This window comes from Papio anubis, chromosome 5 (assembly GCF_008728515.1).
Source record: "Papio anubis isolate 15944 chromosome 5, Panubis1.0, whole genome shotgun sequence".
Lineage (NCBI taxonomy): Eukaryota > Metazoa > Chordata > Mammalia > Primates > Cercopithecidae > Papio > Papio anubis.
In genome coordinates, this window is record NC_044980.1 from 33902411 (window position 1) to 33918048 (window position 15638).

General features: G+C 41.4%; 1 protein-coding gene and 1 long non-coding RNA gene across 3 annotated transcripts in view; one reads left to right on the plus strand and one right to left on the minus strand.

The window, feature by feature from the left end:
• The window catches only part of PRLR (prolactin receptor), a 142444-nt gene that overhangs the window by 27938 nt on the left and 98868 nt on the right, over positions 1–15638 (minus strand). For both annotated transcript variants that reach the window (XM_031666102.1, XM_031666103.1), the window contains exon 2: positions 7872–7933. The gene's annotated coding sequence lies outside the window, so the exon portion shown is untranslated. The remainder of the gene's footprint in view (positions 1–7871; positions 7934–15638) is intronic.
• LOC110743442 overlaps positions 1–15638 on the plus strand; it is a 122389-nt gene that overhangs the window by 10113 nt on the left and 96638 nt on the right. The gene's annotated exons all lie outside the window — the stretch shown is intronic.

A 15638-nucleotide genomic window follows, 5' to 3' on the forward strand; every position in this document is an offset into this window, starting at 1 on the left:
TTATTAGGCATCTCTGTCTTTGCCCTCAAAGTTCCTCCCCTACCAGTTTCCATATCTTTCCCCTTTATCTTTCCTCACACCTCTCTAAAATCCCCTCTAAAATAATATAAAAACAAAATAAAATTCTCTCTATAGTCCCAAGCAATCCTGTAATCAGCATCAGCTTGCGTATCTCACTCACCAAATGGCAGACTGATTTCTAGAGACATGGTAACTATCTAGTGTTCCTCAAAGTCAACCCCATGGTGTATGTTAGCCTTCCCACCATGTGGCTTATTAAAGTCTTTTTCCCACAAAAGTGGCTGTTCTTCTATGCAGGAATATAGCTGCCAGGAAAACGTGATTTCTCCACATTGCTTCAGAAACAATAGGAATTGCCACATTGTCTCCCAACAGAAAGCCGGCTGCTCTCACGCTCAGTTTCAGATTACCCTCCTTCAGGCATGCACATCCATGGGTTTTCCAAAGCTGGGTCATGCCCTGTCTACAAAACACCCAGAACCTGACCTTACCATAGCACTGATAATGAAACTTGACCTATCTTTCTCTGCACCCCCACCCCATCCCAGGCTAGAAGCTCATTGCTCTGTGTGTGTTTTTTTCATATCTCTCACACTTAATGCAAAGCTGGAAACATAGAAGGTATTCAATAAATGGTTCTGAATAAATAAAATATATGTGGTATGGTTGTATTTAGAGGGCAGTTGGTAAGAATTTTATGCTCTAAAGAGCTGTTAATCACTGGAATATGTGATTGAGGGAGGTAATGCCTTTTCCATCTTGGATGGTTTAAAAATTGATAATAATTGCAACATATATTTTAATACAGTTTTAGTTTTCAAAGTATTTTCAATAAAATATTTTATTTAATTATCTTTGCCGCCCCATGAGATTTCAGGATGGTAACATTGAGTTTGTAAACACTTCTGGCCGCTAGATGGTAGAGGTGGGACAGACGTTTTATCTTTTGAATATAAATTGGTGTATTCTTTTAGGGTAATATATTTTAAAAGCCTTAAGAATGTAGATACACTTTGAATTACAAAATAGGCTTCTAGAAATTTATCCCAAATGAACAGAAAAAAAAAAATTTCTGTACAAAGAGAATATCACCCTCCTACTTCTAGAATCCAATATTCTGTTTTCATTTTGGTATTTATAAAAACAGAATCATGAGGAATAGATCTAAATATCAAATCATAAGGGATTGTTTACCTAGATCATGTTATCGTCATATCATGAAATATTATTTAATCTTTAAAGTAATGTGATGAACCAATGATATAGAAATATGGAAAAAGTAAAAAAGAAACTGAATACAGAAAGTGGATGTGTTTGATCCCAATCTAATGTACATATCTCTATATGTGCACAGAAGAAAGACTGGAAATATATATTGGAAGTAGTTGTTTCTGGGAGGATGATTCTAAAATAAAATGTGATTACTCTTGTAATAAAATAAAAAGCTATTACTATCGTAATTGAGGAGGAAAATCCCAATAAAAATTTTTAACACCACAAAAACAACTCCCTAATGAAAACCTGGCATTTAGTGGTGCAAATACATGGAAAAGCTCTCCCCTAGGTTAGAAGATAGAAATTACTTGTATGCTTGTGGCAAAATTTTCAGCAGTTGCTGACAGACGACCTCCCTGTGCTAATCAGGGTGAATGACTGAGCCTGTGCCCTGCTTCTCAGCCTGTGTTGAAATGATTTAAAAAACTTTTGATGCTCATGGCCTGCTCACTGGTTTTCCCCTACTTCTCTGAAGTCCATCACTGTGTTTGTCTTAGGGTTATTTGAAAGGTTAGCCATTATTTTTCATTAAACTTCTGACAAGTGGGTAAAAGGTAATTTCACGGAAAAACTCATTTTTCAGAGCCTCAAAGAAGGTTTGGGTCATCTTATTAAAAAGGCATTTAATAAATTCAGTAGGGCTCCCTCTGAGAAGCTGGATGCTTGTTTTACTCTGGCCCCTGGGCTTCTACTAACCCTTGTCATGCAAAGCAAGAGGAACCAGAAGTTGAAAGAGTGGTAAACAGGGAAAGAGTGTAGAGAAAGAGGAGAAAGCAGGAGGATCTGGAAGTTCAAAGGCAGGTGGGCTAGGGGAGGGAAAGCACTGGGCTCAAGGTGAAAACCCCACTTCTTTGCCTACTGTCAGGAATTTGAGCATCCCTACCACTTCCTGACATTAGTACCAGTCCCAAAGTCCCTCTCTCCCTCATCACTTTGGTCCATCTTGTACAAATACAGCCTGTGTCTACCTGATTTAGTCACCTCTCATGGACAATATGGTCTTTCAAACTTGCTTCACTCAAAACACCTGGGCTATTTATCTAGCAAGATAATTGCTTGTCTCTCTTACTGGCTTATATTCATTCTTTTTTTTTTTTCCACTTTATTCAGCTTCCCTCAGAAGCCCTTTCTTTGCAGAAAAGCCGCCTGTCCAACCAGAGTGATAATGGTCAGGGCCCTTAGCTAGGCTGGTCTGGGAGTGGGGCAATTCATACTCCCAGCGCAACTTGTGGGGAAGAGGGAGGGAAACCATGATCCAGCTCTTTACAGTGCATTTTGAGAAAATGTAGAGTTGACCTATGTAGTGGCTGGAATTCCATCCATCCATCCATCCACCCACTCACCCATCTATCCATCCACCCATCCATCAACCTACCCACCCATCTTTCCATCCATCCATCAACCCACCCACCCATTTATCCACCCACCACCATCCATCCATCCACCCATCCATCCATCCATTCATCCATCCATCCATTTATCCATCCACCCACCCATCTGTCCATCCAGCCATCCATCCATCCATCCATCCATCCATTAACCTACCCACCCATCTTTCCATCCATCCATCAACCCACCCACCCATTTATCCACCCACTCCACATCTATCTACTTCCATCTTATCTATCTACTCTTAATGCATCGACATTCATCTTATCTTATATGCATTTCCATCGACGCCGACGACATCCATCAACTTTACTCTACCGATATCTTATCTTATCTATCTATCTATCTTATCTATCTATCTATCTTATCTATCTTAATTTTACTCTGTATTTGTCTATCTTAATTTCATTCCATAATTCTATTTAATGACGTATCTATCTATCACCTACTCTAATGATGATTCATCTATCTATCTATCTATTTTATCTATCTACCGCACGTATCTGTCTATCTGTTTCATCATTAATCCTACTTTACCTAATTTTTCTATCTATCTGACACTTACTTAATGATGATTCATCTTAGCTATCTATCTTATCTATCTATCTAATGCATTTACTGATTTATTCTAACCATCTATTTATCCATCCTTCCGTCCATCTATCCATCCATTCATCAATCTACCCACCCACCCATCTGTTAACCCTTCAACAAATATCAACTGAGCATCTGTGATGCAGGGGTAGGGTCCTAAGAATACAATGTTGTGCTGAAACAACCCTCCTAGTACTTCCAGTCTCCTGAAGAGAGGAGCTAATAAAACACTTCAGTGTAAATGATGCAGGTGCTAAGAAGAAGCCCTGCAGGTACCATGAGAACCAATAGCAGGCAGATTTGACCTGACTTAGGAGGCCAGGAGGGGTTGCCTGGGGAGGCTGCTTCAGGAGAGGAGGAGAAAGCCCCTCTTCTTTGTCTATCATAGCCCTGAATATAGCCGGGTCTGGCAGACACTGCTGGTTGCTTCTCCAACACCCACTTCTCCCTTCATTTTTGTCCACAGAATCCAGTTTTGTTAGGTATCAGGCATCTAGCCCCAGGAGATGAGGAGGTATCAGTCTAAGCTAACCATGGTGATCTCACTTGCCTTTTGCCTGTGATTGGTTTAGGAATGTTCTTGACAGCGAGGCCTAGCAGAAGTCTTTCAAGGGCTCGGTTGTCAGCTTGGAGTTGGATATGAACTGACTGTGCAGCATGATCCATAGGCAGGCATACACTTTGGAGTCGACACACTTAGGGACTTGGACAGGTACCAAGTAACCCCATCACTTGAGAGAGACAGAATAAGAGGTTGGTTTCTAGAGCTGGTCCTGTCATTCATCAGCCACATTAAATTTGGCATGTCTTTTCCTCTTTCTGAGCATGAGTATTTTTTAATGTAAAGTGTCGAGAGGGTCACATGTGCCCTGCTTTCCTCAGTCAACTGTTGTAAGGATGAAATAAATGATATTGTTGTGCAAGCGTGCCACGTGGCTGCAAAGTGCTATCAAAGCGTGAACCACTGTCATTGGCAAGGCTTGATAAATGCTCCACCATCATCAGTTGGGGTTACAATTGCTCCTTGGAACCCTCCAGGCTCCTCAGATTTTTCTGAGTGGAGGCCTAATTTCAGATGGAGAAGATGCTTCTCTTCCTTGAAACGTCTTTTGACTTGGAAGCTCACTGCTCTAAGTGGGCTCAGGGAGACTGGCTGGCTCCTTGTGTCACCAGGGTGGAGATTTCCCTTTGTCTAGGAGCCCAGTGGCTCCTGTATGTGAGTGAAACTCTGAGTCCCTCTTGCCTCACGATTCAGGATGGAGTCTTTTGCTTCATCAGAAGCCCACAGAACTCGGAGGCCATCCAATGGAGGAATGGGCTACGAAGCCGACCCCAGTAGCTCCTTTCTTTCCATTTGTTAACATAAAGAGTTTGGGTGGCGCAGATGCATGTTTGCTCACGGCTGGGCCTGAGCTTTGGCTCCCTTCCCTTTTGGAATTCGGTTCCTTCTACTCTTCTCTATCCCTGCCCACAGAGCTGGTGATGTTGGGCTGCATCTCTTTTCCAGAACTCTCTGCTGGAAGTACCAGCCTCAGCCTTGAGACACGCTGTTCAGCAGAACTTTCTATCATGATGGAAACGTCCAGTGGATTTCCTTTGTCCAGTGGTAGCCACAAGCCAAATGAGGCTGGCAAACATTTGGAATGTACTCAATGTGACTGAAGCATGGAATTTTTAATATTATTTAATTTCAATTAATTCATATTTAAATTGCTACAAGTAGCTAGTGGCTTGTGTATCAGACAGTACAGGTCTACAGCTCAATATCCCAATCGTTTCAGTCTCTCCATTGCAATCAAAATTAATTTGTCCTGTGTCCCAATCCCAAGGCTCTCTTCTTAGAGAAGCACCAGCAAGACAATCTCATAAACAAATTGCTATCCATAAATTAAGGCCTTTCTCTCTTAGGTACATGTGTAGGTTTTGAGTAATGCTACAATTTAGTCAAAGCAGAGGTTCCAATGATAGGAATTTGAGAAACTCTAACAGGTAAGTGGTGGGGGAAAAGATTATGAGTATAGAGCTTTAAAAGAACTTCAAAGCACACCCTATGGGTGGACACATCCTCCCTAGCACCCTGGGCTGCTTCTAAGCTCCTCCTGACCTCTTGCAGTCTGGACAGAGTTAAGGGCAGAATTGTGTGGATGGGAGCCTGGGAAAGGGCTGGAGGTGGGAGGGTTGGAATGGGCAGAGCCTGAAGGATGCCAGGGCTCTTGCAAAAGAATCTGGCATGCCAGGCAGAGAGACAGTTTGTTCCACCCTGGGTGGGTATGGGGCACGATGGAGTGATTGTTAGGGAGTGATGATTACCATTGGGACAGGACTGGAAAGTTAACAATTAAGTTAAAGAGACCAGACATCATATTAAAGGCTGCAAAATGAACTGTGACACTTTGGGTCGGGTCTTGGACAGGAATTGCAATTTTACTCTTAATTTTTAATCCCCTCTTTCAAGGAGCTTCCCCCCCTCCGAATTCTTCTATGAATATTGCTTTCTGGATGTTCTTTTTACCCTGAAACTGAGCTGTGTTTCTGTTTCTCTTGACCATGTAACTGCTTTCAAGTTCCTGCCTGTGATTTCACAGATATCCACTGGAATCAGAAGCATCTTTGTAATCCAAACACCAGGTTGGGAAAGGGTGGAGGATAATGGAGGCTGGGTGCAGGGGTCAGGGGCAGATCAATCAGAGGAATAAAAGGTCCTCGAGGTGCACTCAAAGATAAGTAGGAAGTATGTGTACAAACCCTAGGGCTTTGGAATTTCCTTTTAGGGCCTTGGTTTGCCAATTGGTACCACAGGTAAATCTGCTACCACCACTTTATCTACTCCATACTATTTGGTTAATTTAAAAAAAAAATTTCTGGTTAAGTCACTCTTTAGAATGGTGAGCCTTTTGCTGTAAAAAGTTGAAATTATATAAAGTGAAGCAGAGACTATGTCTCAAATCTTTTGTGCAATAATGTTGTCTATGAATACATGTCTAAGAATAATGAATACACACACAAATACAAAGTAGCGCCAAATTTTCCCGGAGCTTTGCAACACAGCTCAGACTATTGGGTGCTTTCTGACCTCTTCAAACTCTTAAAGGAAGGGTCCACTCAGTCTTCAGCATTGCCCTGTTCTCTTTCGTTTGCCTTTCCTTCTAGTAAATAGCATGAGGTATTTGACATCAGGGGGTAGAAGCCAAGACTGGAGAAAGCAAGTCAGAGAAGTCTGAATGGCTTGATTCACCCCTTCCAATGTTACCAGAGGCTCCTGGGCAGGGCTATTATGCTATGGGGTGCTCTTGTACCCAGAGCATTTTGATGACTGATGACATTTCTTCTGCAAGTATTTGCTAGTTTTATTCTGAACACTGTAAATTTCAGTTGATTTCCATGAAAAACAAAAGCTCCCGCTGGGCTGAGACAACTTAGAGCAGTGGTTCTTGGTAGGGACAATTTTGTCCCCACCCAGAGGACATTTGGCAAAGCCTGGAAACATTATTTTATTATTACTTCTGTCGGGGGGAGTTTTGTCCTCCTTGGAACTGTCTGGAGACATCACTGGTTGTTAGAGCGGGGGTGGGTGGCGTCCTTCTGGTATTTAGTGGGAGACACCAGGAAGGCTGCTGAGCATCATATGATGCACAGAGGAGCCCCACAACCCAGAACAATCTGACCCAGAACGTCCACAGTGTTGTTTGAGAAACCCTGGTCTAGAGGGCAAGTTCAGGCTCAGTTCTTGACACCAAAGCGGCATGATGGCTCTCAAGGGGCTATCATGTTTCAATGTGGGAAGACTAGTAAGTTCCCTTAGATGACCCCAAGAAGTCCCAGGAAAATTTTGCCTAGAATTTTCTTCAACCAATAACTTCATCGTTTTCCTATCTTCCTGGCTCCTTAACTTCCTCTGAATGAGAGAGTACAGCCTCAAAGTTGTACATGTCAAGCTCATCTCAGGGGGTCCAGATCCCATTTGACTGTAGTATAGATAGAGGCAAGTCGGGGGGCTTGGTTTCTCCATCTGTAAAATGGAGTCATAATACTTCATGATCTATTTGCTAGGCAGTCCTGGCAGCCTAGGGTTTCCTTGCCACTGATAGATGAGGGAAGACCCAGAGCCTGTCAATATGAGTCCTGCCATGAGGGCTGGGAGGAAGGAGACACAGCAGTGACATTACAGGGCCCAGAAAGCTGTGGCAAGAATTTATGTAGAGTTGCTTAGGAAAATAAAAGCAAGCATAATATTTCTCTCTCTGATTCTAAAAGTAACACAGTCATTGTCGATAATCTCTCAATTACAGAACACTACAAGGACAAAATAAAACTCTCTCATGATTGCACCACTAGGAGATATCAGCTATGAAAAGCTTTGGTATTTTCTTTGAGGAAAAACGGGGCAAAGGATGAACATCAGGTTTTCTGAGCTGGACAGGCTGGGGAGATTGAAACAGCCTTTGAAGACAGCAGAATGTGCCAGTGTAGACATTGACTGGTTTGAGATGATATTCCGTGAACCAAGATAGTTGAGCCCCTGCCCTGGATGAAACGGACAGTGGGGCAGATGGGTGGTGTGACCGAGGGGCATGTGAACAAGTCCCCCTTACCTTCAGGATTCATGTGGGAAGCATCCTCAGTGTTCGCCTCCATGAATAGGAGAGTTCTTCAGCTGAAAGAGGAAATGGTTCATTTTAGCTGAAAGATGAGAGGACAGGAGATTCCATTTCTGGCTCACTCTGCAGTATGCAGCATGGCTGAACACTGGCTCCTCAGTGATAGGCATGAGACTGCTCTAATGTTCTAAAATTAGTTTTTTGGCAGCCTTATTTTGAAGTAATTTTAATCTTATAGAATAGTTATAAAATATTTTTTAAAAAATCATATACTCTTCACCCACATCGTCAGTTGTTAGTATTTTACCACATCTGATTTATTATCTTTCTTCTCTGTACATAAAAGTTACTTCCTAATTATTTGTGACTTAGTCACAGTCATGATGCATGTTTACCCCTAAATATTTCAGTGTGTTTTCCTAAGAACAAGGACAATTCTCCTACCTAAAGGTAGTACAATAATTAACATCAGAAAATTCACATCCATACAGTATTATTACCTAATCTATGGGGTTACTCAAATTTTGCCAGTTATCCTAGTTGGGATTAGATTTCATAAAATTTGGTCCTGGAGACCTTAATGAAATTTAGTAACAAATTGTGACATAGTTATAGATGAATTGGAATTCTGGGTTTTGTATAAGAACTTTCAGACTCTGGGGACTGACTGGTCTGGGTCTGGGAGGCATGAAGGGACAGCTGTTAGATGTATGGATCTTAGAAAAAAAATGATTTCCGGACTTGATTGCAAAATAGACCTGCATAGGTCTATGTTTTTGTTGTTGTTGTTGTTGTTGACAGGCTGTTACTCTGTCTCCAGGCTGGAGTGCTGTGGCACAATCACAGCTTACTGCAACCTCAACCTCCCAGGGCTCAGGTGATTCTCCCACTTCACCCACCCCCTGCCCAAAGTAGCTGGGACTACAGGCACACGTCATTACACCTGGCCAATTTTTTGTATTTTTGGTAGAGATGGGGTTTTGCCATGTTGGCGGGGCTGGTCTCAAACTCCTGGCCTCAAGTGATCTGCCTGCCTCGGCCTCCCAAAGTGCTGGGATTACAGGTGTGAGCCACCACGCCCAGCCTACAGCTACTTTTCAAAATGGGCTTCGGTATATATGAACAGTAATTCTTAATTTAATGCCCAATTTTGTCTTGCCCATTCCAAGCAAAGGCAAATAATCTAACCAGAGTAACAGACCAAACAATGCTTTTTCTAAGTCTTCAAAATCCAGAATCTTCAGGATTATTCCTTGAGGAAGCCAGTGCTGAATATTCTCCATGCTGACTCAATGGACAGAGGAGGAGGTGACTGGCAGGATGCTGTGGTTGGTCACTAGCAGCCTCATGCCATTGACAACCTCTCTCTCTCTCTCTCACTCACACACACACACACGCACACACACACACACCCCCCATTTTCTCAACATTGCTGCTGTTGGCATGATTCATCAAGAGCCTGGAAGTCTTTACAATCAAAGGCTACCATGTGGCAAGGGCCATCTGGGCATAAGACAGCCAGCCACGAGGCATTTGATAATAAGGGGCCTGTTGGATCCAGAGCCTGTGACACAGATGTCTGGGGCATGCTTCTTAGAAGCCACTCATTTTTCTCCATAGGATGCAGTGACACCAAATTTTCTGTTAAAAAAAAAATTAGATTCTAAGAATTATTTTAGAACTTAAAGTTCTGTCTTTGATTAGAGTTGTTCTGCTCTGTTCAGAGCAAATCCTATTCCGTTCTGTCATCTCCCAAATAAGATCCAGACTGTTTTTACACTCTTGACAGAAACCCTGAGGGGTCAGCGAGGGAGTGGGGAACCAGGACAAGGGCTGTGCTGGCGGTGGGGCGTCTGGAACAGCAAGCGGCAGCAGTGAGGGCTTCAGGGCAGGCGGGCATAAAGGGATGGCTTCTGCAGTTCAACAAACACTGATTGAGTGACAGGCCCTGGGCCCACTTGGTCCATTCATCTATTATTCATTCAGCATTTATGAAATGCTTGGCTCACCACTTAGCCCTTGTCATCCTCTGCCCTGGCTCCCACATCTATTCTTTACCTGCTCTGTGCCCGGTGAGTCTGACTCCTGTGCCCTCTAGCTTCAAGTAGAGTTCTACCCACAGTGGGTAGAGCACGGAGATGGGCATGTCAGGGTATTGATTTCCCTTCCGCTCTGCCTGCCTCAGAGAGTGGTGCTAGCCGTGGTTGTGTTTCTTTTACCACAAGTCCAGTTAAGTAGTCATGACTCCAGCTATCACTGGGCCCTGGCAAAATTATTCCCTCTCCATTCTTCTTCATGCAGATGGGGGGTGACAAATTCCCTTGTTCTTCTAACCCTAACCCTGGGCATGTAAAGAGTCTCTTTATATTCTCTTCAAAATCCTAGCTGTGCATGCCATCCTTTTTCTGTCTGACTCTTAAGATGGCCCTTGAATATGTGCTAAATTGTGCCTGATTGCTCTGGACAAGCAAGAGAGATGTAAAATTTTGTATATACTTCCTAGTATGAGGATATACCATTATGGGGTGGGGAGACATAATTTAATAGAAGCTCCTAGGAGAAATAACTGACAGATTTCATCTTTTATATACTTGAGTATTGTGTGTCAGTCAAAGACCAACCTGACCTCTCGTCACATCATTTGAAGTATTGCATCCAGAACAGGGGAGGTGATAGTACTACTTAGTTCTGTGAATTCTACATTAGCTCTCACTTGGAGTACTATGCTTATTTCCCTGCTCCTCCTCACTTTAGGAAAAAGCATGTTACTTATCTTCAAGTTCTGTCACATAGAGCAGAAGTTGCAAGAGTTTTTCTTCAAGAGCCAAATAGTAAATATTTTCAGCTTTGTAGGCTAAATGTTCCGAGTACTCTGTTACTGTAGTACAAAAGCAGCCGCAGACAACATGTACATGAATAAGCTTGGCTGTGTTCCAATAAAACTTTATTTATATAAATAAATGGGCTGGATCTGGCCTGCAGGCATTACTTTGCTGAACTCTGATAGAAGAGTGCAAAATGAATTTATTCTAGAGGTGCCCAGAAGGCAGAAGTTTGAGCAATGTGTAAAAATCATGGGGTGGTAGATTTGGGCTAATTTTAAGATCATTCTAGTGGTGATCACTGTTCCCAAAGAGAATCATCTGTTTCATACGTCAGTGAGTTTCTTGTCTTTATAGGGGTTCAAAGCAAAGCTGAGTGTTTTAGAAGAATTTTCTGCAGAGCATGGAGAGTAAATTGGATGATGTGGGAGGTAACACTGCCTCGCATTTCTGTATCTTCAGCATAGTACAATGCACACATAGTAAATCTCAGTTCTATGTTCCTAGAGGGAAGGGGCTGTGTCATATCCTTGCATCCCACTCACTCCTGAAAGTCTAGTATAGTGCTTTAAATATGGTGGGTGTGACTAATACATTTTTTTGTTCAACCTCTTTAAATCCAATCTTGCTGACAAACTAATTACACTAATTTGTCTTTAGTACAATCATCACTACCAGTCATATTAAATAATTCAATTACCTCTGATAAGCTTCAACATTTGAGGACTTTCACTGAAAATAATAGACAACATTTACTAAGTTCTTAAAATATGCCAGCTATCATGCTAAGGACCTTACAGGCATTATCTTATTTAATGCTCCCCAAAATCTCTGAGGTAGGCACTATTATTACCCCTATTTTATTGATGAAGAAACCGAAATTCAGAGAAGACTCATAGCTAAGAAGTTGCATATCCAAAACTCGAACTGAGATCTCTTTGATGCCAAAGGCTGTGCTCCAACCACAATTCCATTCTGTTTCCCAGCCATTCATTTATGCTTTCATTCACTGAGTATTCAACAAATACCAATTGGTTGCCTGCTATTTGCCAAGTAGTATTTTAGGTGCTGATGATAGAGCTGTGGATGTAAACAGGTCAAGTCCATGCTCTGAAGAAACTTACATTCTGGGTGGAATAAAGTGGGGGTTGATACACAATTAACAAATGAGAAAATAACAAATTAACAATTTGTTAATTATAAAATAACAATTAACAAATGAGAAAATAATACATGGTAATTCATCACAAGACATGAGGAGATTAAAAAGACAATAAATATTTCTTGTCCACACTAGAATCACAGGTATAATCCTAATTGATGAATTTAGCAAAGAAATGGTACTTCGTCACAAGACATGAGGATTAAAAAGATAATAAATATTTCTTGTCCACACCAAAACCACAGGTATAATCCTAATTGATGAATTTACTGAAGTTCTTTCTTGTTTTTTTTTTCTTCAACTTTTAAGTCCTGGGGAAAATGCTTAGGATGTGCAGGTTTGTTACACAGGTAAACATGTGCCATAGTGGTTTGCTGCACAGATCAACCCATCATCCAGGCATTAAGCCCAACATCCATTAGCTATTCTTCCCGATACTCTCCCTCCCCACACCCTGATAGGCCACAGTGTGTGTTGTTCCCCCCACCTGCTGCCCCATGTGTCCATGTGTTCTCATCATTCAGCTCCCTCTTATAAGTGAGAACATGTGGTGTTTGGTTTTCTGTTCCTGAGCTCTTTCTTGTTTACTGACATTAGCCCAAGGTTAGTCTTTTGTCCTGACAAATTGTCAGATAAATTGACATTAGCTCAACGTTAGTCTTTAGTCCTGACAAATTGTCAGATAAACTCAGATTCAGAAAGAAATCGTCAGGATTTCTGGCAATTGATAGGGATTACATATGGCAATTTATAGACATGCATGTGGAACTCTTGAATGAAAAGGAAGTTTAGTCAATAAAGCACTTGGGAATCACTCTTTTTGGGCAGACTGAACTTGAGCAGAAGCAAGCATATCCACTTGAGTCAAAGGCATGGGCCTTGTTTAGGAACAGAGGTACCAGGGTGGCTGAGAGTGGAGGAACCAAAGGGGAATTACAAAATCTTGATCGAGATTGAGATGGAGACAGAGGGAGCAAGATAAATGGGGTAAAGTCAAGTCAACTGTCAGGTCCAATAGGCAAGTGCTGACTGGGAATGGGAGACAGTGCCCAAAGGTCATGGGTGGAGTAAACACAAGCCCAGATGAGGAAGCGAAAGAATTCAATATTTTGTTTGTGTCTTAATGGGTGCCAACTACAAGGGGTGGGTGTGGGTGGCCTAGTTACAGGTGAAGGATAGGAATTGACAAATAGTAGTAATCCTTTTGCAATTCCAGAATTCCTTTCATTAGTGGATTGTAAAGTGATTTTCAGATTAGAGAGTCCCGACAGCATCAGCATAATCTTACTTTTAAAAATGGCTAAAAACCAGAAAGACAGCAATTAGTTAACATTTATTGGCTGCCAGATATTGTTTCTAAGCACTTTAATGCCTTATTTCATTTAATCTTCATAAGTACACTTTGAGAACCAAGCTTATTAATAGGGAGCTAATTAAAGAATGACTAAAAACATAAGTGACATTTGGAGGGAACTTGTATAATGTCATCAATGAAAATGAGTCCTAGTCATTCATATATTGATTTGTTCACTCACATATTTATTCAGCCTGTAATAATTGGGCACCTAATACATGTTGGGTGCTATTCTAGGGCCTTTGTCTGGATAATGTTATTGATTTCATTGTTTAACAGAGACAGTGGAGGGAGCAAGGGATTTTGAATCAGAAAATCTAGGTTCTGTTTCTAATTCTAACTGGTCTTGTGGTCCTTGGAAAAGTCAGGCTGCTTCTCTGTTTAATGTGTGCTGATGTAAAACAAGGAGCTAAGACGCTTGAGGTCTTTTAGAATTTACTGTTAAAGTATTCAGTAGCTTTATAGTACATTAATGGTTATAATAAATACTCACTTATAGTCTGTCATTCTACCCTCCCACCCCCATCAGGGAAATTATAGTATTTATGAGGCTTTAGAGATGGAAACTTGTCAGGGATTGGACCAAGTTCCTCTGCTCTTTTCACTGAATTTCTCTGCCTTCCATGTAGGATTTTGTGTTTAATTTCTAAAAGAATTATAAGAGAGCTGGGTGCAGATGTCAGAGGAAAAGGGAGAGATATAGATGATATAGAAGACAAGGAGAAGTTAAGACTGGGAAGGACAATGTACTAGCTCTCAGGAGCTTTGTGCCTTGTCTCTGAAATCATTCAGGGCTGCTACAATCATCAAAAAAAATGTATCCAAAGGCATAAGAACAGAGACCTTCCAACTGGTGGAAATTACATTAAGGCAGATTTGGGTTCAGTAAAATGGTAGAAGAGTTCCTCACTGGACATTCCGATTGCCCATGACTGGGCAGAGCTAAAACAAATGGGTCATGTTACAAGGCAAATAACTTTTTAATTTTAAAGCCCACCAGTTAATAGATTACTATGGCCAAGGACGAAATGGGCCACTCTGGTAGGAAGTGAGCTCCTCTTCATGGTGCATGCTTATGCCGAGACAACGTAAAATCCTAGAGGGGTTAGCAACTTGGATCTGGGCTACAAGACCGGGAAAGGGACTTTCAACTTTGAAATGCTATGACTGTAGGAGGCAGGAGGCTTACAATTTTATCTGTAGTCTATAACCCCTAGTTCAGAGTTTAGATATTCTTAGGGTAATCTACTGGGGAATATTGAAGTCCCTTTTGCAGGCACTGACATCCAGGCCAAATTCCTTAATTAATTTATTTTATACAAGAAGTTTCTTGTATAAATTTTTGACAGAATACTCACCCTAACCCCTGTTTTTGGCATTTCTGACCTCTCATTCTTGACAAATAACCATGATAGGGACTTCTCCGGGAGCCAGAATTGAAATCAGAGTTGGACCAACACATTGAAATTCTAGGCCTACCAGTCAATAGATAAACAAGGTTACCTTTGAATTTGTCCAGTGCCCTTATTTTCCAAAATGTTTTTCATCTACTAGCTTTATTAGAAGTGTATCAGTCAATTGGTGTTGTCTGAGGATAATAACTTTGACAAGAGAAGCTGTATGGAAGTGCTTTGTAACAGTGAAACAGTCTGAAAAGTTAGAATTTTTATTATTGTTATAACCTGCCAAGGCCACAGTACTGGTTATTACCAGATCCATATCTAGAGCGGGTTACTTAGAATCCTTTTGGAGGTAAATAAATAGCACTACTGATAATTTAAAAAGAAGCAAAGTCCAAGTCTCCTTGATTGACCAGCAGACAATAGTAAAGTTTAGAGCTGGATTTTACAAGCATGAGAGGACCAAATCAGGATCACTTAAACGCAGGCGGTTGTTCCAGTCCAGTGAGTAACTGTGGCATGAATGTGAGTCTGTAGAAATCTAGCCTTGCGACCTTGAGTAAGGCATGTTAAGTTCCTTGAGTCTTACTTCTTCACCTGTGAAGTGGAAATACCTATCGCTACCTTTAGGTACCTTTTTGGATCATTGTGAATGCACACAGTATCTAGGAAATAGCAAGTAATGAATACATGCTAAAGATTATTAACAGCTAATATTGATTGCACATCTGGTATGTGCCAGGAATTATGGGAATCCTCAAAGCATTTCTAGGAAATAATTGGGACAATGACGGGTTGGACATGGGGATGAAGTGGCCACCAGCAGTGGACCTGAACAAAATGACTTTCTGCTTAGTTTAGTTCAGAGGCCACGAGTGTAAATCCATCTTTCCCTGATGGTGAGGGGCATTTACAAGCTAAGGCTACACTAATAATTTAAAGTGGACTGGGAAATAGTGATTAAAAAATACCTCCAAGTGATGAAAAGACACTGTTTAGACTTCTGAAGGAAATGGTTTTAAA